The sequence below is a fragment of the Macaca thibetana genome, chromosome 2 (genome assembly GCF_024542745.1).
Source record: "Macaca thibetana thibetana isolate TM-01 chromosome 2, ASM2454274v1, whole genome shotgun sequence".
Taxonomy (NCBI): domain Eukaryota; kingdom Metazoa; phylum Chordata; class Mammalia; order Primates; family Cercopithecidae; genus Macaca; species Macaca thibetana.
In genome coordinates, this window is record NC_065579.1 from 50,797,684 (window position 1) to 50,825,458 (window position 27,775).

General features: G+C 35.1%; 1 long non-coding RNA gene across 1 annotated transcript in view; it reads left to right on the forward strand.

The window, feature by feature from the left end:
- The window catches only part of LOC126947494 (uncharacterized), a 123,002-nt gene that overhangs the window by 13,058 nt on the left and 82,169 nt on the right, over positions 1-27,775 (forward strand). The window contains exon 3 of the long non-coding RNA XR_007723103.1: positions 13,997-14,121. This is a non-coding gene — a long non-coding RNA (uncharacterized LOC126947494). The remainder of the gene's footprint in view (positions 1-13,996; positions 14,122-27,775) is intronic.

A 27,775-nucleotide genomic window follows, 5' to 3' on the forward strand; every position in this document is an offset into this window, starting at 1 on the left:
AATAACACATAAAAATGACCTCAGGGGGTATGCTATAGTTTTTTGGGGGTTTTTTTCCTAAAAAAAAAAAAGAAAAAGAAATCAGGCCAGGCTCGGTGGCTCAAGCCTGTAATCCCAGCACTTTGGGAGGTGGAGACGGGCGGATCACGAGGTCAGGAGATGGAGACCATCGTGGCTAACACGGTGAAACCCCGTCTCTACTAAAAAATACAGAAAAAAAAAAAAAAAAACTAACCAGGCAAGGTGGCAGGCACCTGTAGTCCCAGCTACTAGGGAGGCTGAGGCAAGAGAATGGTGTGAACCCGGGAGGCGGAGCTTGCAGTGAGCTGAGATCCGGCCACTCTGCACTCCAGCCTGGGGGACAAAGCGAGACTCCATCTCAAAAAAAAAAAAAAAAAAAAAAAATTCTATATTTAGTACTCATTTAAAGGAATAAAAGTGACAAGCAAGAGTGACAAGGAAAAGTGTTCTGAAGAGTGACTCTGAATTATAAAATAGTATTTCATATGACAGGGTAGTAAAAGTAGAATACTAATTTGGTGCAACCAATTCATCCATTTTTAATTTACACTCTGCACTGTGCCATTCATTCACTAATGCTTGAAATATATAGACGCCTGAGATAGGTCTTGTTCATCAGGGCAACTCTTGACACTAAAACAGTAATGTAATTATCCCCAAAGCAATAGACTATTACCAAATTGATTTATGTGCCATCTCTAGGATGCTTTTAAATTCATAGCCTATCACATGAGTATCATACAAAATTCAACTGAGAATTCAAAATTTAGCTGAGAAAGGACATCTCAGTTACAAACATCATTGCAAGTTAACATTTGAAAAACAGGAAAATATTTAACAGAGAGAACCACAGTTAATTGAATATTTACCCTACCCCAAATATAATGTGACTAAATTGCTGCAAGGCATATCACAAGAAAATAAATAAATAAATAAATAAATAAGCTGTGCTCTGAATTTGGGCACTCACATGAGCTAACATACAACTCAAATTAAATAAACTAAGATGGGACTGTTTTTCTAAAATCTGTTAGTTGATTTTGCCATTATTAAATTAAAGATTTTGTTCCTCAAATACTCCAAGATGGAAAATTCACAGATGTAGTTTGAATACAAGGCTCTTAAAAATGACAATCTGGAAAAAAAAGAAAACCGTATTTGTCTGTTCAATAAACTAGTAAGGATATCCTAAATAATATGAGATATTACTCTCTATATGGTCCATTATATTTAATGCTAATATACATTTGTGGGGAGTGATATGGTTTGACTCTGTCTTCACCCAAATCTCATCTTGAATCATAGTTTCCTTAATCCCCACGTGTCGAGGAAGGGACCAGGTGGAGATAATTGAATCATGGGATGGTTTCTCCTATCCTTTTCTGGTGATAGTGAGTGAGTTCTCACAAGATCTGATACTTTTTAAAGGGGCTTCCTCCTTCTCTGGGCACTAATTCTTCTCTTTCCTGCTGCCATGTGAAGAAAGACATGTTTGTTTTCCCTTCCACCATGATTGTAAGTCTTCTGGGGCCTCCCCACCCATGCTGAACTGTGATCCAATTAAATGTCTTTCTTTTATAAATTACCCAGTCTCAGGTATGTCTTTATTAGCCTGAGACTGGACTAATGCAGGGAGACACTATGTTGAGATATTAACTGGTATGCTTTCCCCATTCTATACTCACAGACTCTTTTTTTTTTTTGTATTCTAAAAGAGTCTTTTACCCTCCACCATCATCCATAGCAGTTATACTTGAAGGATACAGCATGGTTAAGCCGTATTACTGAAAGAAGTATGGATAAATGGTTAAAAATGCACTCTTGAGCCAGACACTTTGAGTTCAAACGCCAGCTTTGTACATTGATGATCAAATAATTTGAGCAAGTTATTTAATTTTTCCATGCCTTAGTTTCCTCAAAGATAAAATAAGATTGTTGTATGGCTTATGTGAGTTTATATGCATACATTGCTTAGAATAGCGCCTGCTACACAGTAAGCATTAAATGTCCTTCATTGTTATTTGTTGTTACTATGCTCAAAATTCATTGATGCAACTATCTAAACAGATTGAACTACTTATAGTTTTAACCATTCCCAATGACTAGATCAAAAGATGCCAGGTACAGAAGAACAAGTGTAGAGTTGGTAATCATGCAAGGAGCATGAGAATATGAAAGTGCCAGAGCAAGCACCTCCCACTGTGAGTCCCTGAGAGAAAGGTAGAAAAGCCAGGGCAGTCTGAAATCCAAAGTCAGCTCATTTCTGGCAATCACCCAATTTGGCCAAATGCTTACCTGTTCTTTGAGATTCCATGTAGGTCCCTGGTCTACACCCCAACCCCAATATTTACAAACACACGCAGCAAACTAGGACTTTTGTATAATCCTCCTAAGAGAATGATGAAAACTTGGAGTGAGAAGGTAGTGCCACACAAGGAAAGCCTTGCCTGCACCAGGATAATTCTGAAGGAACATATTTATTGCCAAATATTTATTGAATTTCTATTAGATTTCTATTAGATATTTTCACAAACATTATATTTTTCTACTACATATAGTTTCTACTAGATTTTCCCACATGCATTATTTTACTAACATCCTCTGAAACTCAGGAGTACCATAATACTTCAATTCTTCTTTTCTTAATGTAATGGCGAAGTCACGTAGCCATTTGAGACTTCAATCTCCTCATCTGTAAAATGAGAAACACTGCATTTGTGACCTTACAGAATTATTTTAAGAACCCAATGACATAACAAATATGAAAGCATTTAAAAAACTGTACAGTGCCCTGTAATTATCAGGCATAAATCTGCAACAATATGTCAGCTGCTTCCTTCTAAATGTCCCACACCAACCTCAATATAAACTCATTCTTCCCTGAGAAATGCACACTTCTATGCAGGAAGATAGTTTTAACTTTGGCAGTAATAACAGGTAATTGTTTTTCTTGGAATTCATGAAAGTAATTTCTATAGAAAAACTTGTTTATAATGTTTAATGATTAAAATGACTCATTCCAAAGTTTCTTAATGAAATAATTGGTAAAGGTAATGAAAAATAGTTGGTGTGACTTACTTTGCTGTGTTTTTTTAGTTCAAGACAGAAAAAGATAATGTTAAAAATAAGAAGGTAGTTTTCTAGGATCCTAAAGAAAAGAGGCCAAACACATACCTAACCCTTGTTTTGTGTGGAAAACCACAGTTACATTGCCCCGAGTCCCCAATAAGGGGACAATAAGTACCCAAATTAAAATCATAGAAATGGATGCCAGTATATATTTGTTGTGTTGAAAAGCTGAAAGGTAGGAAAATAATAGCTGTGTTCCTGTCCTATGTCCTGATAATGACAGCAGTAGTGATACTGGGTACTCAAAAAGATAAAATCAATTCAAAAGAGCAATCCTAGACGAATTTTGCATGTTTAACTTAATTTCATTATATGATTGATATTTATTAGAGTCAAAGCCTGATTAGTCAAGAATTGATTATCTAGTTTGTAAATTATCTAGGGATTTTTTAGGATCTCTCTTACTCCCTCCATCTCCTAAGTTTTGCTCATTTCACTGTCAATTATCCTCCCTGCTGAATGGTGAATAGATAAAGTAAAAAAGAAACACAAAACGTGCTATGTCATGACTTAGCAATCCTGACAAAAGTTCATGAGAGATAATTTGGAAGAATTCAGCATGGGTTATTTGCAGATTTCTATATTTAATTATATTTGTGTTCTTCCTTAATTTATCTCATTTAATTAATAATATTTGATTTCCCTTACTAACAAATGGTAACTCTAAAAGGCCAACTCAAATATATTTCAAATTCTATGAAGACATTTATCTAAAAGCAAATTAATGATACTTTAAAACATCTTATTTTGCATGGTATTTTTTATTTTGTAATAACAACACATTTTAAAATTATGGACCACATCGAAGGATTTAAAATGTATATAAGTGGTGTATAATTCTTCACATTCTATAATTCACTCTTTTACTTGATTTTTGAAAAGATTTATCCATGTTAACACACACACTTTATTTATTTTGAAATCCAAGTATTAGTCTGTTAGATGAATGTACAATATTTATCTGTTTTCTATTTGATGTACATTTTACCTGCTCCATTTTCTATGATTTTAAATTATACTGCAACTCTCCTTACTAATTTATCTGAATTTTTTTTCATGGGAAACATCCAGGGGTAAAATTTCTGTGTCCTGAGATACATCAGCTTTACTATATACCAAACTAATCTCCAGAGAATCTGAACTATTTAACACTCTTGGCAGGAGTATCTGAGAGTTTCCGTTTCTCTAACACTTGCTATTGTCAGATAATTTTTCAGTTTTGCCAACGACAGGTATAAAAGTTCTTTTTTGGTTTTAATTTGCTTCCCTTGATTACTAATATAGTTGATCATGTTTTTGCTCTTTTATTGGCCATTTTTATTTTTTTCTCCTGTGAATTACCTATTCATAGCCTTTGGACATTTTCATTGGCAGTTGATACTTCTATTTGTCACTCACACGGGCTGCAAATGTCTTCTCTCTGTATGTGACTAGTTTTTCACTTTGTCTATAGTTTCTTTTGTGCAAAAAGTTTAACTTATTGTGTTGCAAATATATCACAATTTTCTTTTTTGTTTTTATTATTTTATTTTACTTTATTTTTGAGATGGAGTCTTGCTCTGTCGCCCAGGCTGGAGTGCAGTGGCGTGATCTGGGCTCACTGCAAGCTCCACCGCTTGGGTTCACGCCATTCTTCTGCCTCAGCCTCCCAAGTGGCTGGGACTTCAGGCACCTGTCACCACACCCGGCTAATTTTTTGTATTTTTAGTAGAGACAGAGTTTCACCGTGTCAGCCAGGGTGGTCTCCATCTCCTGACCTTGTGATCCACCCGCCTCGGCCTCCCAAAGTGCTGGGTTTTCTTTTATAATTTGTGTTCTTTTTGTGTCTGAAGTAAATAAATCCTTTCTTCCCTGAAGGTCATAAAAATGTTACTCTTTGTTTTACTCAAAACGTTTTAAAGGACTTAATTTAACTTTTTCCATATGGATAAACAATTATCCCAACACCATTTATCTAACAGTTCATCTTTTTTCCTCGTTTATTTGTAATACTATGTCTGTCATACATTATTGTCATATATGAATGAATCAGTTTCTAGGTTTGTTATATTCTGTTGGTCTATTTATTCATCCTGTACTAATATCTGTATTATTCATTTATTAAAATTTTTGTTATATGTGAAGTCAAGTTTATTATCCCAGTTGTTCAAATCGTCATAGTGGTTTTTGGCCATGTGATTTTGCATTTGTAGTTTTCGAGTTCCATGAAAACCCCCCAAAGATTTCTTTATTTAAATTATATTAGATTTTAAGATTAATCTGTGGTGCATCATCAAAGTTTTCCCGAGAAACAATCATATGAACATAACTTTCCATTTATTCAGGCTTTTAAAAATCATCTCCAATAATTTTTCACCTACAGTCTAACATTCTGTATAACTTTTTCTGTTTTATAGAACATATTTTTATTGATTGATTTTTGTTAATTGTTGGTGTATTCATTATCAGGAATGATACTGATTTTTGTATGCTGGTGAGTTTTAATAATCTGTCCACAGAATCCCCTAAATTTCCAACGTAGGTAATCATATAATTAACGAATAAGGAGAGTTTTATCTCTTCCTTTGTCATTATTATTATTTCCCAGATTTATTTCTTTTTCTTTCTTACCTTAATCATTTTTGAACATTGTGTTGACCATTACCTATTAGAAACCATGAGATTAGGCATCTTTTTCTTATTGTAGACTATGTTAGTCCGTTCTCACACTGCTATTAAAAAACTGCCTGAGACTGGGTAATTTATAAAAGAAAAAGATTTAACTGACTCACAGTTCTGCATGGCTGGGGAGATCTCAGGAAACTTACAATTGTGATAGAAGATGAAGGAGAGTTAAGGCACCTTCATCACAAGGCGGCAGAAAGAAGAAGTGCCAAGTGAAAGGGGAAGAGCCTCTTTTAAAAACAGTCAGATCTTGTGAGAACTCACTCACTATCATGAGAACAGCATAGAAACTGCCCCCATGATTCAATTACCTCTACCTGGTCTCTCCCTTGATATATGGAGAATATGGGGATTACAATTCAAGATGAAATTTGGGTGGGGACACAAAGCCTAACCACATCACTGACTTAATGGAAATGCCCATCATTTTCTTTTAGGTTTTTGGCAGGTACTTCCATAAAACTAGGAAAATTATTCTTCATTGATAGTTTTCTTGCAAATTTTTTTTAGAAAAATATCATGAGTGAATTTTATAATTTGCTAAAGGAATTTTCCACATTTATCTTCATATGGCGTATTTTCTTTGACTTGTTAATATGATATTTTGGAGAGTAATAGATTTTCTGAAGTTAAACTATTTTGTGTTCCAATATTATAATTAGTTATGGTGTGTTGATTAATTGATAGATAAATTTGATTTGATAGTAGTTTAGTAAGATAATATCTTCAGATTTTTTGTATGCATTTGTATCAATATGTCTATTTTTAAAATATTCTCCTAATTACTATAGTATATCTAAACATTAGTCTAGTAGTGTCTGTGCTTTTACTGTTCTCCAAAATGGTAGGTATAAAATAAGCATGTTTGGCTCCCTTGAAACCTTGGTAAAACTTATCTTCTCAGTTTAGTTTCTTTTGGGGTGGTTTTGTTAACCTTCTAGTCATAAGGTTGTGACTATGCCTATTCTGTATCTCAGCGGGAGCTATAAGCCACTCTAGGACTTCAAGTAGCAAACTTCACTTTGGTCCCCTTTCTTGAGGGTATATTTTAGATCCTGGAAACTTCTGCCTACTGAGAACCTAAAGTTAGGAAGTTAGGAAGGCCATATCATCATCTGCTCACAACTTTTCATTTCTTTTTTGTTACCGGCCAAAAAAAGTTTTGCCTTTGCATTGGAGAAAGGCCATGTCCTTCTGACTTTCTTATTTTATATTTTACCATCTTTGGTAAGTGTTTGGAACAAAGGGTGTTATCAAAGTATGAAATTTTGTCATAGTTTTAATTAAGACCCTGTAAAACTTAGTTTCCTTTTTCAAATATTTGATAGCTAGACGTATTCATTTCCTAGAACTGCTACAATAAAGTACAAACTGAACAGTTTAAAACAAGAAAAACATATTATCTCACAATTATGAAGTCTTGAAGTCCAAAATCAGATTGTCTGAATGATCATGCTCCCTCTGAAGCTTTCAGAAAAGAATGCTTCTTTGCCCTTTTCTAGCTTTTGGTAATTTGCGGGTAATCTTTAGTGTTCCTTGGCATTCGTTGGTTTGCATCTGCAGCACTTCAATCTCTGCCTGTTGTCATGTGATGTTCTCTCTGTGTCTCTCTCCTCTTATGAGGATGTCAATCATATTGGATTATGGGTCCACCTACGGACTTCATTTTAAATTATTATTATTATTATTATTATTATTTAAGTTCTGGGGTATATGTGCAGAACGTGCAGGTTTGTCACATAAGTATACACGTGCCATGGTGGTTTGCTGCACGCATCAACCCGTCATCTACATTAGGCATTAGGTACTTCTCCTAATGCTATCCCTCCCCTAGCCGCCCACCCTCCAACAGGCCCTGGTGTTTGATGTTCCCCTCCCTGTGTCTATGTGTTCTCATTGTTCAACTCCCACTTATGAGTGAGAACATGTGGTGTTTGATTTTCTGTTCTTATGTTAGTTTGCTGAGAATGATGGTTTCCAGCTTCATCCATGTCCCTGCAAAGGGCATGAACTCATCCTTTTTATGACTGCGTAGTATTCCATGGTGTATATGTGCCACATTTTCTTTATCCAGTCTATCATTAATTGCATTTGGGTTGGTTCCAAGTCTTTGCTATTGTGAATACTGCCACAATAAACATACATGTGCATGTTTCTTTATAGTATAATGATTTATAATCCTCTGGGTATATACCAGTAATGGGATTTCTGGGTCAAATTGTATTTCTAGTTCTAGATCCTTGAGGAATCACCACAGTGTCTTCCACAATGGTTGAACTAATTTACACTCCCACCCTGCAAAGGCGTTATTTCCAAATAAGTTCATATTCACAAATACTAAAGGTTAGGACTTTAACATATCTTTTTGTGAGACATACAGTAATTCAACCCACAACTTTAGGCATATGCTGCCATCAATTATATATTGAATTCAATATTGAATGTTATATATAATCATGTTTTTTTCAACTTTTGTGTGTCTTTATATATCAAAACATATCCACAAACACACACAGAGAGATATGGTTATATGCATATTTGTAATTTTGTCTTCCCACCATATCAAACTTTGACAACCATTTGTTGAACTCTGACTTGCTTCCCTTAATTCTATTACATATAACATTGCTCCCTTTGTTTGAATTGAAGCTACTGTAATTCTGACTGATTAACCTAGTGAAAGGCAGTTAGCAGAAAGGCCCCAATCTTCTTATTCTAATAGTAACAAAAAAGTGCCTTAACAATAACAATCTGTCAGTACAACTTCTAAATTATAATAAACAAAAATAGTATGGAACTCTTTTAGATTAGTAAAATCTACCTCCTCGTAATTTGTGGCAATTTCTAGTTTAAAAAAAAATCAGGTGTTTGGTATTGATTAAAGAGGGAACAAAGCATAAAATCTAACCTGCAGTAACATGTCAAAATTTTGCAGTAAACTAACAATTCAGGGAGCCACTCTAGTACAACCAAAGAAATGTGAAACAACTGGGAAGCAGGACTACTGCAAAGCATGGCTAAATGACCTAAAATGCATTTTGGAGTAGAGCATATGTGTGTATAGTATAAGATAACAAATTAGCTATTTATAAATTAAAGATTCTGCATCATCCACAAACATTTATGGAGCACAGATCATTTACAAGTTCCACATACTAAGTTCTTATGTAAAACATTATACTAATTTTTAAAGTATATAACCTGCGTTAAGAACTTGTATATGTAGAAAGGGGGAGATATAAAGTAATATGTGCACATTACTTCGGTGATCAGCAAATTTGTACATTATTTCTATGTTTTCATGTGTGTCTCAAATATTGCTTTATTGGTGTGAACAATAACTTAGTTTCACTAGTGATGTATAAAACATCAAAATCAAGAAGTACCAAACTATGCTAGGGTTTCTTATTTGCTTCTAATGCTATTTTGTGGGTGTTCAATATATCTTCATGTGGTAAGAGTACAAGTCCTCTCAGAGGACAACACACTCAGTCATTATCCTATGAAAATATGAGTCAACATAGGAGCAGTGTCCTATTTCAAATTATGATTGGTAGATATTAGTCAATTTGCTTTCACTTTTACCATAACAAAAGTGCTATTTCTCTGCTTCACCCACTGGACCATGCCAGCTGGTTGGGAACCAAATCTCTAAAAGTACCAATTAAAATAAAAATAGTTCAATCTGGAATAAGTAATAAAGTACAGCTTTGGAACACTGTGAAAATATATAAGTGATCATTAGCAACACCTGCAGCCTACTTCCCTTTGCTTATAATGACTCATTGACAGTAGTCTAGTGATAGCACAAAAGGCTGAAAAGTGGAAACAGAAAAACTTCCACTTTCTTAGTGATAATTAAACTCAATTTATTCTAATTTCTTTTTATGCTAACTCATTTAATTTATATTTATATCAAACAGCATCCACATATCTATCCTCAAATTTTTCCATTATTCAACTAAAGTACTCTATGTGTGATAAAAGAGGTATTTTTAAAAATCAATAAGTTACTTATTAAATCAATGTCCTCATCTGTAAAATGAGGAAATATGTCTAGCCGAGGGCTGCACAGAGAGTGCCACTCTTTAATCCCACACCCAAGGTGGACATTGATGATGAAAGTTTTTCTGGTATGGATAATTCACAGCTTTTTCTATAAGGCTCTGATGAAGATTTTCTTGTTTCTTAAACCTATGGTCTGAAAGAATAGTTATCTTCTGCTCTTTTCGTGTATTGAATATACTATGCTATAATGGGGATAAGATCATTGCAATGAGGATTATCATTTAGAAAAAGAAACAATGGAAGAAACAGAGCAGTAAGTGGTACGTGGCAATGTAGAAATTCTCCAGGACCAGACATGGTAAAGATTCACTATCTTAGGGATGAGAATTTACAAGATTAGATCTGAGTCTGCTCTCGGGGTCCTTGACCAATATCCATGATGGCCCTTGTCTGGCCTCCTGTGATAGTCTCCATTTTCTGTTATCTTCGTTGGATGTATTCGTAATGGATGTTGGAAAATATACCTTATTTACAGTCCATTTTATGATAACGCAAGAGTGGCAAATATAGTTGTAAGTCCCAAAAAGTTAAAATAATTTGAGTAGAGGCTTATAATTTCTTCAACAATATGATTATTTCAAAAACTTAGTTCTATTTACTTTCAGTCAGACTTGTAGCTGGTACAAACACTCATTTTTATCGTAATCATGTCTTTGAATGTTATTATTTCACAATCCTGATGAATATTTTCACTGTGTATAAAATTCTAGAATGGCAGTTCTTTCCTTTCTGCAAATTAAAACCATAATCTGCTGATACCTGCCTTCCATTGTGAACATTGAGCAGTCAGCTGTCAATGTAACAATTCAAAGTAATCTATAAATCACAGTTCTTGCTTTCACGATGTTTTCTTAAGATTTTTCTCACCTTTTTTATTCCATTTTTTAAGAGATTTTGCAGTTTCACTAAATTGTAAAGTCAAGCATTCATACTGATTTTCTTATTTAAACTGTACTTTACAGTAATCAAATAGTCAATAGGAAAAGTGTCTCCTTATAAAAAGATTCCAATTAATATATAGGAAATAATAATAGAATTATATTATATCCATTTTGTAACTTCTAATCTGTGAATAGATTGAAACACTGACTAGTTCCTGTTAATATTGTTATTTAACAGTTGATCCCAGTCCTTGGTAGATTTAAACAAACTTTTATTTTGCTCACAATTTTGTGTTGGAAATTCAGGAAGAACTTGACTGGGCATTTCTCTCTTGGGGTCGCTCAGGCAATTGTAAGTAAAGGTCAGCCAAGGCTACAGTGATCTGAAGACTTAACTGGACTGAATATCCAGGATGGTTGGTTCTCATGGCTGAAAGTTGACACTGGCTCTCAACTGAGAGCTCTAATGGGATTGACTGGAATATCTACAAGTGGATTATCCAGCATAGCAGTCTCAGAGTAATTAGACTTGTCATATCGCAGTTGCCTTCCCTTAGAGCAGGGTTCTCAACCTTGGAACTATTGACATCTTGTTGTAGGGAGTCTGTCCTGTGCCTTGCAGGATGTTTAGCAGTATCCCTGCCTCTACCCACTAGATGGCAGTAGCACCACCCTTCCCATTGTGTCCACACTTGACTAAATGTCCCCGAAATGGGAGGGAGGATTAAATCTCCCCAGAAAGGAAATGATTGCCCTAGTGAGCATCCAAAAAGAGCCAGGGGACCTGCATAATTTTTCTCTGATCTAGCTTCAAAAGTCTCACAGCATTATTTCTACTGTTTTCTACTGGTTACAAGAAAATTACTAGAGTAAATTGAGATTTGAGGAGAATCTCATAGTGGTGGAGTGTCAAAAAAGGCTGAACATGTTTTAAAATACCTGCAAATGGCCAATGACATCAAAAAATGAAGAAAATACATATGAATCTGATAAAACCTCTAGTTCTAACCAGGAATGTATAGAAAATACAGAGAATATACTAAATAATGCACAGGGGTTAATGAGCAATATCCAATTGATCCAGGTGTTGGGAAAATCTAAAAGTTCAAAGACCAAGTTTATCCAACAAATAAAATTCAAGTCAAAAAAGATTCAGGAAAAGCCTCAATCTTTTAAAGATTAAAGCAGACTGAAGATACATGTCAACCATTACAATGCATATATTTTACCTGAATTATGATTTAAACATTGCAAGGAAAAATTATGAGACAACTAGAGAATTTGAATATCTAGTGAATATTTGATAATATTAAGAAATATTGTTAAATTTTTTCCTATGATAATGTTCTTGAGATTTTTTTTTAAGAAAAAGATTTATTTTACTTTGGAAACATATTCTGAAATAATTGAGGTTGAAATAATATGATGTCTGGAATTTGTTTCAAAATAACACAGGGCTTGAGGAATGGGATTAGGCATTTCTAATTTTTAAAATTCATATTTGGAAGATTGTCACAACTTTGTTCACTTTTAATCACTTTTACCAAATGGATATATATATATATATATATATATATATATATGTATGTATATAGAAATATATGTAAAATTTTATTCAAGTTATAAAATATATGCCCATGATAAATATTTTTGACAATAGAGTACCCTTTTAGGGAAAAATAGCAATAACTTAAAACATAGAGGAAACCAACATTAAATTTTTCTATGCTTCCTTTTGGTCCTGTTTCTATTCATAGACATAATGGAAACATAGTTCAGATCACATTGTATTTACCAATTTCTCAGTCAAAATTATATAGTGTTCATTTTCCTATATTATTTAAATTTCTCCAATATTTCTCTGACAATAAAATTTTAATTGTGGATACATAAGTCCTGCACAAACAGGTTAAATCCAAAGTCTTTTTCTGAATATTTAAAACGTATATTGTAAATGAAAACTTATTTTCCCACTGTGTCTACTCATGGGTTATGAATAGAATAGATTTAAAAATACTTTTTAAATTTCAAGTCATTTATTTTAGAAGGTTTTAATTGTTTCTCTCGGATTTTCTAAGTATAATTTGTATTTTTTTTCCATTTTTCCAATGGTATCTCTTACTTCTACTTCTTTTCTTTTTATGCTGGCAACATTTTCACCACATCATTAAATAATAATGATCTTGACAATTGTATTTTAAAAAAATATGTTCTCCAAAATTTAAAAAATCAATATCAGATAATATGAGTGCTTCCAAATCCAGGATGTCATTTCAGTTTTGTTCAGTCCTCAGAAGATACAGATTCACAGAAGTCTCTGGTGCAAAATAGCACCAAGAATTCTGGCATAAGAGTGGGTCATCTTTGTTCATAGGATCAGATTTCATTCAGTCACAATATTCGGGTCAATTCTAGGAGAATTGGAGATTGATCCCAAAGGCTTTAGGTTCAGAAAGTTTTGGGGGGTTTAATCTAATGATTGCTATTACTGATGTAAAGATGGAGAGCTGAGATGAATTCAGAGACTGAGCTCAAAGCCTTTCAGGATATTGAAAACTATCAAAACCCACAACACAACTCCAAGATTTGTAAATGATGGACATTTGAAAACAGTTTCTTATCCTGAGGTCAGATGGCAAAGAGAAAAATAATTACGGGCTGGGCGTGGTGGCTCACTCCTGTAATCCCGGCACTTTGGGAGGCCTCACTTGAGGTTAGGAGTTCAAGATCAGCCTGGCCAACATGTTGAAACCCCATCTCTACTAAAAATTTAAAAATTAGCTAGGCGTGGTGGCACACCCCTGTAGTCCCAGCTTACTCGGGAGGCTGAGACAGGAGGATCACTTTAACCCAGGAGGCGGAGGTCGCAGTGAGCCAAGATTGTGCTACCGTGCTCCAGCCTGGGCAACAGAGCAAGACTCCATCTCAAAAAAAAAAAAAATTGTAAAAAAATTATAAACTGAAGAAGCACAACTATGACTCACAAATTAGTGATTCTGAACGTTGAGGTAAATAGCCAGCAACGGGCACATATTATAGAGACAGATGACACTTTTGCACAACATTAAAGGAAAAAGGACAGTTGTCACATATTTTTTCATTAGTTAAAGAAATGCTTTCGTATTAGTAAAGAACAAAACAACAAAAAAGTTCTGATCAGCCATTTTTGACTGACAGATATCTGATAAATTGAATACTAAACAAAGTACCATTTTTAAATTTATTTTATACAGAACATAAGCTAAAAGCCGAAATTATAAAAAGCTCTATTATATGTTGGAAAAACTGAACAAGAGAAACAATTATATACACTATCTCTTCTGGAAAAGCTGGATTGGGTTTTGGTCTGTATCAATAGGTGAGTTCTCAGTCTTCCCACCTTTTTTCTTTTTTTCTTTTTTATCATGTCCTATGACCTAATGCCAGAAAGAAAAAATAATTTTAGCCTGATTATGAAAGCTTGTATAATTAGTAAACTCTCAGTAACTGAAAGTATATGAATAGGGTATGGATGATGATGACTATCAACTTTGTTTAGAGGGGATTCAAACATCAGGAGGCTGATTGGGTTTTATGACCTGTAGTGTGATATCCAATGCTGAGTTTATTTTATTCTTTAAAATCATAAAGTAAATTTTCCTTATGTCTTACCATGTTCCAGTTATCAATAAAGAGTAACAAATGACACCAAAACGTATTGATGTAAAACAATAATTTTATTATACTTGCGAATTCTGTGGGCAAGGTAATTTAAACATGGCATAGGGAACATGGCTTTTATCTTCTGTTCCACAATTTCAGGTCTTGATAACATAAAAACAAGATTAATAATATTCTCTGATCACAATGCAAGGAAATAGAAACTAAAACAAAATAATCAAATCCCCACCCAAAAAGTCTACAATTTAAAAACTCTCTGTGAAACAGCACCTAGAGAAAAAGAGAAAAGAGCCATGAAGTTACAGAATTTTTAGAAATTACTTTTTATGAAAATACTATATATCAAAATATATAATATAATTAAAGCAATGATTTAAAGAAAATATACAGCCTTACATAATTATTTTTATTAAAATGATATTTTCTAACACAAAAGTTTGAAAATGAACTTTAAGCAAAAGAAAGGACGAAGAGCAAAATTATACAGATAAAAGCAGAAATTAATCAGGTAGGAATTAGTAAAACAATAAAAATAGTGATGGCTCATAAAAATATCCAGCAAAGTAAACAACTAGCTAACTTAATTTGAAAAAAAAAAAAAAAAGAGAGAGTGAGAGCAAACACAAATATACAAAATAAGAGGTAATGAGTGGGAAATGATCATTGAAACACATGCATCATCACTAATACACATGTATTGTACGTAAGTATGAGTATTTTTAAAATTCAAAATCTGAAACACTTCTGGTCTCAAACATTTTAGGTAAGGGATACTCAAGTTGTAGACAATTCATTGTTGACTGAAACATTGTTAAGTGATGCATGACTGTACTCAACTTTGCTGTAGCAGTGCTGTGTTAGTCCATTTGGGCTGTCTATCATAACAAAATACCATAAACTGGGTACATTATAAACAAATTTATTTCTCACTGGAGAAATAAATTTCCCAATGACTACAGAATTTGTAAATTAATTTGAACTCAAGATAAACTATTAAAAATAGTAGAAACTGGATTCTGGAGACCGGAAAGTCCAAGGTGAAGGTAGGGTTGGTGTACGGGAAAGGCTTGCTTTCTGGTTCCTGGATGACACCTTCTCCTTGTATTCTTACAAGTGGAAATAACAAGGGTCTCACTCGGATCTGTTTCATAAGGCCACTAATTTTATCTATAAGGCCTCCACCCTCATGTCCTAATCACCTTCTAAAGGCCCTATCTCCTAATACCATCGTTTTGGGGTTTGGAATTTTAACATGCTGATTGGAGGGGGGCACAAACATTTAGACTATAGCAAGTTCAAAAGCAGTCATTGAAAATATGTAAAAGATAAACATGGCTGAGTCCAATAAAAATTTAAAAATAAAGTGCTCTTTAAGTATAGGCACTAAAAATTTAATTTCTTAATAAAGCTTTTTATATGTCCCAAAATATTATTATTATTATTATGATTTTTTCCAACCATTTAAAAATGGAAAAATCTCTTCTTGTGTTATCGAAAAATAGACAGTGAGCCATAGTTTGCCAACCTCTGGCTTAACCATTTGGTGATTATTATTGCTGAATGGTAGACATCTATTTCCTGTTAGATGAAAGATGAGAGAATCTAGTTTTTAGTCTTTTTGATCATTTATTTTGAACTCAAATTAATTTAGAAATTCTGTAGCCATTGGGAAGAACAACTTTTTGATGCTTGTAAAATCTGTTATAATGTTTGTATTCGCTTTGACCTGCCTGTGACTGAAATTGTAGAACTGAAGCTATATGTTCTCTCTGCATCTGTTTGTCTCTCTGTATATCATTGTCTATACTCAAGCAATGCTTTAACTCTCATGGTGTTCCTACCTCTGAAAGCTTTTAAGAAACTATATTGTTTTATGTTTTACATTAAAGAACACTGATTGGATTGCTTTGTGGAGAAAAATAAGCACTTAGATAAATAAATATTTTTTTAAATTCCCAGAAAAAAAGAAAATTCTACTATTTTAAATGAATTAAACGTTTAAAATAATCTCTCTTACAGAAATTTCTAGCACAGAAACATTTTGGAAAGTGAGACTAGTTTAAATTTTTAAATTTAAAAGTAAACGCCTAGAAGGAGGCAGAGCAAGAACCCTTCAGTGATTATCTCCTCCTGAAAGAACACCACATTGAACAACTATCCACACAAGAAAGCACTTTCATAAGAACCAAAAATCAGGTGGATGATGATCATAATACCTGGTTTTAACATCATATCAGGGAAGGAGGCACTGAAGAGGGTAGGAAAAAATAGTCTTGAATTGTCGACACCATCCCTCCCCAGTTTCCTGCAGCAGCCACATGGTGCAGAGAGAGAATCTGTGTTTGGGGAAGGGAGAGTGCAGTGATTGTGGACCTTGAATTGAAACTCAGTGCTGCCTGTCACAGTGGAAAGCAACACAAGTTAGAATTCAGCTGGCACCCATGGAGGGAGCATTTAGACTAGCCCTAACCAGATGGAAATCATCCATCCCAGTAGTCAGAACCTGAATTCCAGGAAACCTTTCCACCACGGGCTCAAGTGCTCTGGGGTTCCAAATCAACTAGAAAGGCGGTCTAAGCCACAAGAACTGCAATCCTGGGCAAGTCCTGGTGCTATGCTGGGCTCAGAGCCAGTGGATTTGGGGTACATGTGACCTAGTGAAACACCAGATGTGGTGGCCGAATGAGTGTTTGCATCACCCCTTCACTAACCCCAGGCAATACAGCTCGCAGATCTGGGAGAGACTCCCTCACTTAGCTTGAGGAAAGGAGAGAGAAGAGTAAAGAGGACTTTGTCTTGCAATCTGGATACCAGCCTATCCACAGTGGTGTAAGGCACCAAGCCTGATGCCCCCATTCCAGGCCCTAGCCTTCCAAACAACATTTCTAGACACACAGTTGGCAGGAAGAAAATCCACTGACTTGAAGGGAAGGATCCAGTTTTGGCAAGATTCATTACCTGTTGACTAAAGAGACCCTGAGTCTTGAATAAAAATCAGCAATAGCCAGGCAGTACTGCCATGGGCCTTGGGTGAGACCCAGTTCTGTGCTGGCTTCAGGTGTGACCCAGCACATTCCCAGCTGTGGTGGCCACAGAAAAAGAGTCCTGCTTGTGAATGGGAGAGGGAAAGGGAAAGGAGACTTTAGTCTTGCAGCTTGGGTAAGAGCTTGGCCACAGTAAGGTAGAGAACCAAGAAGACTCCTGGAGTTCCCAATTCCATGCCTTGGCTCCTAGATGGTCACTTTCTGGACCCACCTAGAGGTGGAGGCTAGAGGGGAGCTCACTGCCCTGAAAGGAGAGAGCCAGGTCGCGCAGCATTTATCACAAGCTGACTGAAAAGCCCTTGGGTCTTGAGTGAACCACAATCGTTAAATGTTTATTATCTACATATAACAGGTAACATGTTGTAGATGATTTTTTATATATTCTAATGTGTGCCTGAAGGCTCTCCTATAAATTACAGACCCAAGTTTTTGTCTTCACACAGGGCAGTCTGAGAGCCTCATAGAATGGACTGTACAAGATACAGTAAGCCCCCCATCTGCAGTTTCACTTTCCATGGTTTTGGTTACCTATGGTCTGTCATAATCCAAAAATATTAAATGGAAAATCTCAGAAGTAAACAATTTGTAAGTTTTAAATTGTGTACCATTCTGAGTAATGTGATGAAATGTCATACCATCCACCTCTGTCCAGGCCTGGACATGAATCACCCACTTGCTCATGCTCAATGTGTCTATGCTGTAGATACTACCAACCAGTTAGTCACTTAGTAGCAATCTTTGTTTATCAGATTAACTGTTGTGCTATAGCAGTGCTTCTGTTCAAATAACCCCTATTTTACTTAGTAATGAATCCAAAGTGCAAGAGTGGTGATGCTGGCAATTTGGATACGCAAAAGGAAAGCAGTAAATTGCTTCCTTTCAGTGAAAAAGTGACAGTTCTCCACTAAATTAGGAAAAAAAACATAGTGTGTATAAGGTTTGATATTTTTCACGGTTCTAGGCATCAACTGGATGTCTTGGAATGGCCCTTGAGGATAAGGGAGGACTATTGTACTCCAAGTGATACTTCAAAGAATAGACTGTTGGGTGCAAACTCTTGAACTGACATTGCTTAGATAACTTTCAGACCATACCATTGACTGAGTCAGAATTTCCAGAACTCTTTTTAGTATAGAAGTAAAAGACTTCATGAAATCAGACGACTGAACCAAATTTAGCAAACAAGAATTAATTAAATAGCACAGCTGTCCCCAAGCTTTGTGGCACCAGGGACCAGTTTTGTGGAAGACAATTTTTCGATGGATTAGGTGAAAGGTGGAGGGATGGTTTTGGGCTGAAACTGTTTCACTTCAGATCATCAGGCATTAGAATCTCATAAGCAGTGCAACCTAGATCCCTCACATGTGCAGTTCACAATAGTGTTTGTGCTCCTATGAGAATCTAATGTTGCCGCTGATCTAACAGGAGGCAGAGTTCAGGTGGTAATGCTTGCTTGCCTGCTGCTCATCGTTCTGCTGTGTGGCCTGGTTCATAGCTGGTCACAAGGTGGCCTAGGGTTAGGGACACCTGAAATAGCACTCATCGAACTGATTAGAAAAAAAATTTTTTTTCTAGTTATTTGTTTGAAATATCGTTGGTGCCATTTTAATGCTCTATTTTTTGTGGCTATATAAGGGAATCCTATCTTTTCTTGAATGACCTCTAATGTTTAAATTAATAGATTGCTTTCTAAACAGAAATGAAACATTTTAAACTTATGTTTGCTTCTGAGCAAAACCCAGAATTCAGAAACTTTTACTAGATACCCTTTGTTCTTCACGGCAATAGTGTCATTTATATGGATTTTGTGAACAGAAGTTCTCTACATCTGAATTTGAGGGAAAGAGACTTTGTGACAGTGAAGAGTTTGCAAAGTGGGGAGATATAGTCTTCAGTATAAAATGAAGATACATTCCAGAGAACAAACAGAAGGTTTGGGTTTTTTTTTTTTTTTTTTTTAATTGCTTTTTGTAGAGCAATTTACAAAAGAATTGTTTGGGTGTCTCACTATGTTGTCCCAGCTGGCCTCAGACTCCTGGCCTCAACCCATCTTCCTGCCTCAACATCCCAAATTGGTGGGATTACAGGCACAAGTCACTGTTCCTGGCCAGGGTTTGGATTTTATAGCAAAAGCTCTCATTCAGGTTCCCAATCAGGTTCATTTATGCAAATAAAGGATTCAAGTTTACTTAGTTGTAATTGTCAATATAGCTGAGTTCTGATTGCGCAGTTCATCCCAGCTCTAACTGAATGATACAGCGAAGCTCTGAAAACTCCCAGATTTAAAGGGGTGCAGGTTTAGGGAGAAGTCAGAGTGTGTGTGTGTCCTGTAGTCAGCAAATGGCTGCTTGGCTCTATTTTAAATTTAGGCCCAGTTAGCCAGTTGGAATCCATCTTGAGAGATTTTCTCTTTCAAGCTCACTTTCATTAACAGATTCAAGTAGAATCTTCCCTCCTTTTTATCCAGAATATAATTGCGCAAATTTCTTATGTAACCAAGACCTTACTTTTGGTGGCATATTTGAGACAAATTCTTATTCAATCAGTTATGATGAAACAATATTAAAGAACAAAGTTGACTTTATACATAAATGGATGGCTTAAAAAGACCTCCTATGAAAACTGACATGATGCCTGACTAATGCATTCCCAGTCTTATACATAGTAAGGAAGGTTAGCTCTTACCAGGCTGGTAGATTTAGCAAATCTTGGGAACCTCACAGGATGGAAATTCCTCTAAATGGTAGAGGTTACAGGTTAAGTTCGGTGGAGAAAGTTTTTGGGGGTTTGATTTACTAGCCTTAAAAATAGAGACATTTAAAAGTCCTATCTGAAATTTCTTACGGAAACTTTCAAACAAATGTTAATTCTGTAGCTTTAGTGGTTGCTTGATACCGTATGCCTCTATTTTTGCAGAGCAACTCAAAGAGGCCTTATATGTTTAGTTATTATTCTTGCTTCACTTATGTGAACCATTATCACAAACCTGAATGGAACAAGCCTTTTTGTGAATAAGAATAACCTTGAGAAAGAGAGAGATTATCTATGATCATAAGGGGAGTAGGGTGACTGCCAGGAAGAATTGTGGGTAAGTTTTTAAATGTCACAAAAGAAATGACTAAATGTCCTTTCATTGGGATGCTGGACATTGCATAACCAGTCCTCTGGGAATTATGTAATTCCATGATTTGTACATGTTTGGTTATCTTTAGATGGGTGTCACTTGTTTCCTGCTCATAGTAATGCAAATGGTTCATTTTCATGGAAAAGTAAATGAATTTTGACAAGTAAAAATATCTATATATAGATATATTTAACCTGTAATAAATTTAACATATTATACAAATTTAACATCCATATTAAATTTACTATATTAGATGTATGACATATATTAAGATATCTATAACATATAAATATCCTATATATTAAGATACATATCTTAATATGTAATAATCAATGTAGATTAACATATATCTTAATATATTATACATCTACTGTAGATATATATTTTATATAATATATAAATAAATATTTAATAGGTAATCTTTTATCTATCAGAAGTCTTTCTTCAAAAGACATAACAGAAAAAATGTTACAGTTATAATTTTGGAACATATTAGTTCAACACATATGACTGATGATGATTGCATCCAGAATATAATATATAAAGAATCACTATGAAGCCCTAAGAAAACAGCAGCCTCAAAGGTCATTTTATTTTTTAGGTATTTGATGTATAACAACATTACTCCCAAACTCAGCAACTATAAAACAGTAAATATTCATTATCTCACAGATTCCATGGATCAGAAATTCAGGTGGGTCCCTCTGACCCAGGGTCTCTCACAAAGCTGCCATCAAGGTGTCAGGAGATGTAGTCTCCTTTGCAGGCTCTGCTAAGGGAGGATCCACTGTCTTGCTATCTCATATGGTGGTTGACAGAATTTAGTTCTTGCCAGCCTATTGAACTGAGAGCCTCAATTCCTTGCAGCTATTGGCCAGAGACTTCCCTCAGTTTCTTATCTTGTGGGCCTCTCCATATGGTAGCTCACAACCTGAGCCCTGGATTCTCACAATTTGAGTCCATGAAAGGGTGAGAGAGAAGAAACTGAAGCCACAGTCTCCTGGTAACCTAATCTCAGAAATGATATCTCATCATTTTCTGCCATGCTCTTTCTTACATGCAAATCACTAGGTCTAAGTCCTCACTCAAAGGAAAGAGATTACACAAGGAGGCAAAGATCACTGGGGTCCATGTTAGAGGCTGACTATCCCAGTCAAGAGAAGAAATTTATAGAACAAGAAACACAGAGGACATAAACCTATTAAAAATGTTTAACCTTCTTAATAATAAAGAAAATGCAAACTAAGACCACAATTTCACAATCAGTAGATTCATTTTTAAAAGTAAAAGTCTGACAATACTAAATGTTAGCAAGAATTTGCAGAAATGAGGAAGTGATGGGAATGTAAACTGATACTATCTTAGAAAGTAATTTCTCATCACTTAGTAAAATTCCACTGACTTATAATCTGACTCAGTAATTCTTCTCCCACATATATAGTCTAGAGAAATTGCACATGAACATCAGATGTTCAAAATGTTCTTAAACACATTGTTCATAATAACAAAAAACAATTAAAAGCTTAAATAAATAAATGAGTGATGGTAGATTAATACAACAGAGTACAGTACTCAACAGCTGCATATATCAATAAATATTTGTGAGGAAAGCAAGTCACAGAAAAGAAGTATAGTATGATCTGATATAAATGTTCAAAAAAGGAAAAGCTAAGTAATATTTACTTTAGGAATGAATTTTCAGTGTATATGGCTACACTACAAAGAAAAACAAATGAATGCAATTACACAAAGTTCAAACTACTGGTTCCATGTGTGTGGGAGGGAGGGAGATGTTATGGAAATAGGTGCATAAGAGGCTTTAGCTTTTTCTCCAGCTGAATGATACATACATGAGAATTCATTTTTTTTTGTTATTACTTCTAAACCACACACTTACATCATATACATTTTCAATGACATGTTTTGCATTTTTAACTAAAATTGATGAATTTCTTTGACATTATTAAGAGTACTGTATATGTCACAGCATCCAGTAAGGATTAACCAAAACAAGTCATGACTGCATTACACTAATGGAAAAGCATCTCTATAAGGACTTTCTTATAAGGACCCATCAAAGATTGATTCAATAACTATTCATATTTTCATGAATGCATTCCCTGAATATAATGGGAATATTCCTATATTATAGTCACCCTTATTGCTCTTCTTCAACTGTTCTTAATATGTTAAATATATCTTTTGTTAAGGAGCGTATACTCTCCTTTTATGTTTCCCAAACTACTTTCTCTAAAGAAGAGAATAAGTAATCAAAGCAATATGATTATCTGAATTTAAGATCACACCAACGAACCCCACTTCAGTCCTCTCAGTAGTATCCAGTATTTTTAAATAATTAATTTACAAGAAACAAAAAAGGAATGACAGGATTCAAATACATAAAAACTTAAATGAAACAAGGGAATTCTTCAAGACATGTTATACACATACTATTTATTCAAATAAATTAGTTTGTGTTAAAATCAAAATCTTGAAAATAATACGGTTTCAGAGCAAATATTAAGTCAGTTACATAAACAAGCACCATGTTTACCTGAGCAAAACATTAGGTCTAAATTATTTGCCTCCAGTGATCCCTGAAAAGGGCTTATATTTGTGGCTTGAATACAAGAAACTTAGAAATGCTAATCATTCCATCTGGAAATTAAAATCATAAACTGCTAGATTACTGAGTGTTTTCAATGAACTCTAACATGCAGAATAGTAAAGGCAGGAATTTGTTTTGATGAAAATGATTAGAATTTTTTAAAAACGTTTTTAATACTGAGGTGGGATAAATCAAACATGATGCAGTATAATTTAGAAATACATCAATCTTCATTATAAAACAGAAGGAAGCTAAATTAATTGAATGATGTTACTAAACATAGGAATTTAATTTTTTCACAAGTTTGTAAACTTAAAAATGAAGAAACACCAATACAATGAACTTGTTTTCCTTTAAAAACACATTTCTAAATTTATAGCTTTCCTACTGCTTAAGATTGATAAGCAGTAAAACACGGGGTGCATTATGTAGATACTTTTTACTTTTTTTAGTAAAATATTACATACTCCAAACTCTGGTATTAATCAACCAGACGATTGTTCAGGCTTCATGTAGAACTATGATCAACTTTCTAAATGAGTGCAGTGCAAAGCATTTGACTTTCAAAATTTTTTAAACATTTGATAACTACCTAAAATCTTAAATGGAATTATCTCCGATATCATGCATGTATTGGAGAACACGAAAAAGACATCTAATTCTTTTATATATAATAAGGTTGGGACTTGAGGGGTGAACAAGACTTAACTGATCCCTTCGCTTAAAGATCACAGTATATTAGGAAGAAAAAAAGACATATCAGGCAATTACTTATAATTGTGGTTGCAACTGAGAAAGAATAAAGTTGTTCCATACTGTATAAAACTATAATTGATGATGCCCAACTTCATCTGGGGAATCCCAGGAGGAAGTTCAGAGTAAATAAGCAGAGAAAATAAAAGAAAAGGGGATGTCATGGAGAGCGGGATTGTCTCAGGTGGGAAGTATCATGGCCTTTCCATGGAACTTGGAAGATAGCCCTATGATTGGGACACCGAAATAAGGAAGAGGGGAATAAAAGGAGGAGTTGGGGAAAGGTAAAAGAGTTTACCTTTCTCCATTTTCAATCACTATCCTGGTGAGATGCAGGTTACCTTTCCCTTAAGTGCTGTACCCACCTCCTCCAAAATACTCTGCTTAAATTCAAACTGCACACTGCTCCCAAAGTATGTTTTTCATAGGCTCATTGCCATTGTGATAATTTAGAGTGAATTTATAGTGAAATATTATATATGGTAACATACTTAATAATGCACATTGGGAGAATATATAAAAGGGCTTTTATTTGTGGCTTGAATATAAGAAACTTAGAAATGCTAATCATTCCATCTGGAAATTAAAATCATAAACTGCTGGATTACTGAGTGTTTTCAATGAACTCTAACATGCAGAATAGTAATGCTTGATCTTGCATTGGTGTCCCACCTCTCAAATCTCACTACCTTGAATGTAAGTGAGTTAAAAGGCCCATGTAAAAGACACAGAGTGGTAGGTTGCATAAAAAAGCAAGACTCTTTTTTTGTTGGGTCTCTGCCAGGCTTTGGTATCAGGATGAATTTTAGACCAATATCCCTGTGAACATCGATGCAAAAATCCTCTATAAAATACTGGCAAACTAAATCCAGCAGCACATCAAAAAGCTTATCCACCATGATCAAGGGGGCTTCATCCCTGGGATGCAAGGCTGGTTTAATATACAGAAATCAATAAACATAATCCAGCATATAAACAGAACCAAAGACAAAAACCACATGATTATCTCAACAGATGCAGAAAAGGCCTTTGAGAAAATTCAACAGCCCTTCATGCTAAAAACTCTCAATAAATTCAGTATTGATGGAACATATCTCAAAATAATAAGAGCTATTTATGACAAACCCACAGCCAATATCATACTGAATGGACAAAAACTGGAAGCACTCCCCTTGAAAACTGGCACAAGACAGGGATGCCCTCTGTCACCACACCTATTCAACATAGTGTTGGAAGTTCTGGCCAGGGCAACCAGGCAAGAGAAAGAAATAAAGGGTATTCGATTAGGAAAAGAGGGAGTCAAATTGTCCCTGTTTGCAGATGACATGATTGTATATTTAGAAAACCCCATCGTCTCAGCCCAAAATCTCCTTAAGCTGATAAGCAACTTCAGCAAAGTCTCAGGATACAAAATCAATGTGCAAAAATCACAAGCATTCTTATACACCAGTAGCAGACAAACAGAGAGCCAAATCATGAGTGAACTCCCATTCACAACTGCTTCAAAGAGAACAAAATACCGAGGAATCCAACTTACAAGGGATGTGAAGGACCTCTTCAGGGAGAACTACAAACCACTGCTCAATGAAATAAGAGGGCACAAACAAATGGAAGAACACTCCATGCTCATGGATAGGAGAATCAATATTGTGAAAATGACCATATTGCCCAAGGTAATTTATAGATTCAATGCCATCCCCATTAATCTACCAATGACTTTCTGCACAGAATTTGAAACAACTACTTTAAAGTTCATATGGAACAAAAAAAAGAGTCCGCATTGCCAAGACAATCTTAAGCCAAAAGAGCAAAGCCGAGGCATCACACTACCTGACATCAAACTATACTACAAGGCTACAGTAACCAAAACAGCATGGTACTGGTACCAAAACAGAGATATAGACCAATGGAACAGAACAGAGACCTCAGAAATAGTATCACACATCTACAACCATCTGATCTTTGACAAACCTGACAAAAACAAGAAATGAGAAAAGGATTCCCTATTTAATAAGCGTGCGGGGAAAACTGGCTAGCCATAAGTAGAAAGCTGAAACTGGATCCCTTCCTTACACCTTATACAAAAATTAATTCAAGATGGATTAGAGACTTAAATGTTAGACCTAAAACCGTAAAAACCCTGGAAGAAAACCTAGGCAATACCATTCAGGACAGAGGCATGGGCAAGGACCTCATGTCTAAAACTCCAAAAGCAACAGCAACAAAAGCCAAAATTGACAAATGGGTTCTAATTAAACTAAAGAGCTTCTGCACAGCAAAAGAAACTACCATCAGAGTGAACAGGCAACCTACAGAATGGGAGAACATTTTTGCAATCTATTCATCTGACAAAGGGTTAATATCCAGAACCTACAAAGAACTCAAACAAATTTACAAGAAAAAAAAAAAAAAAAAAAGAAAGAAACTCATCAAAAAGTGAGCAAAGGATATGAATAGACACTTCTCAAAAGAAGATATTTATGCAGCCAACAGACACATGAAAAAATGCTCATCATCAATAGCCATCACAGAAATGCAAATCAAAACTACAATAAGATACCATCTCATACCAGTTAGAATGGTGATCATTAAAAAGTCAGGAAACAACAGGTGCTGGAGAGGATATGGAGAAATAGGAACACTTTTACACTGTTGGTGGGACTGTAAACTAGTTCAACCATTTTGGAAGACAGCGTGGCGATTCCTCAAGGATCTAGAACTAGAAATACCATTTGATCCAGCCATCCCATTACTGGGTATATACCCAACAGATTATAAATCATGCTACTATAAAGACATATGCACACATATATTTATTGCAGCACTATTCACAATAGCAAAGACTTGGAATCAACCCAAATGTCCATCAGTGACAGACTGGATTAAGAAAATGTGGCACATATACATCATGGAATACTATGCAGCCATAAAAAAGGATGAGTTCATGTCCTTTGTAAGGACGTGAATGCAGCTGAAAACCATCATTCTCAGCAAACTATTGCAAGAACAGAAAACCAAACACCACATGTTCTCACTCACAGGTGGGAATTGAACAATGAGAACACTTGGACACCGGGCCCTGTTGTGGGGTGGGGGGTGGGGGGAGGAATAGTATTAGGAGATATACCTAATGTACATAACAAATTAATGGGTGCAGCACACCAACATGGCACATGTATACATATGTAACAAACCTGCATGTTGTACACATGTACCCTAGAACACAAAATATAATTTTAAAAAAAATTAAAAAAAAAAAAAGCAAGACTCTGACAGGCGTGGTGGCTCACACCTGTAAACCCAGCACTTTGGGAGGCCAAGGCGGGCAGATCACGAGGTCAGGAGATCGAGACTATCCTGACTAACATAGTGAAACCCTATCTGTACTAAAAATACAAAAAATTAGCCAGGCATGGTGGCAGGTGCCTGTAGTCCCAGTTACTTGGGAGGCTGAGGCAGGAGAATGGCATGAACCTGGGAGGTGAAGTTTTCAGTGAGTCAAGATCGTGCCACTGCACTCCAGCCTGGGCAACAGAGCGAGACTTTGTCTCCAAACAAAACAAAGCAAAACAAAAAAACAAACAGACAAACAAACAAAAAACAAGACTCAGCCATATACTGTCTTCAAGACACTCATCTCACATGCAATGAAATCCATAGGCTAAAAGTAGAGTAATGGAGAAAGATCTGTCAAGAAAATGGAAAACAAAAAAAGAGAAGAGGTTGCTATTCTTTCAGACAAAACAGACTTTAAATCAATAATGATGAAGAAGGAGAGAGAAGGGCATTCATAATGATAAAGGGTTCAATTCAACAAGAAGAC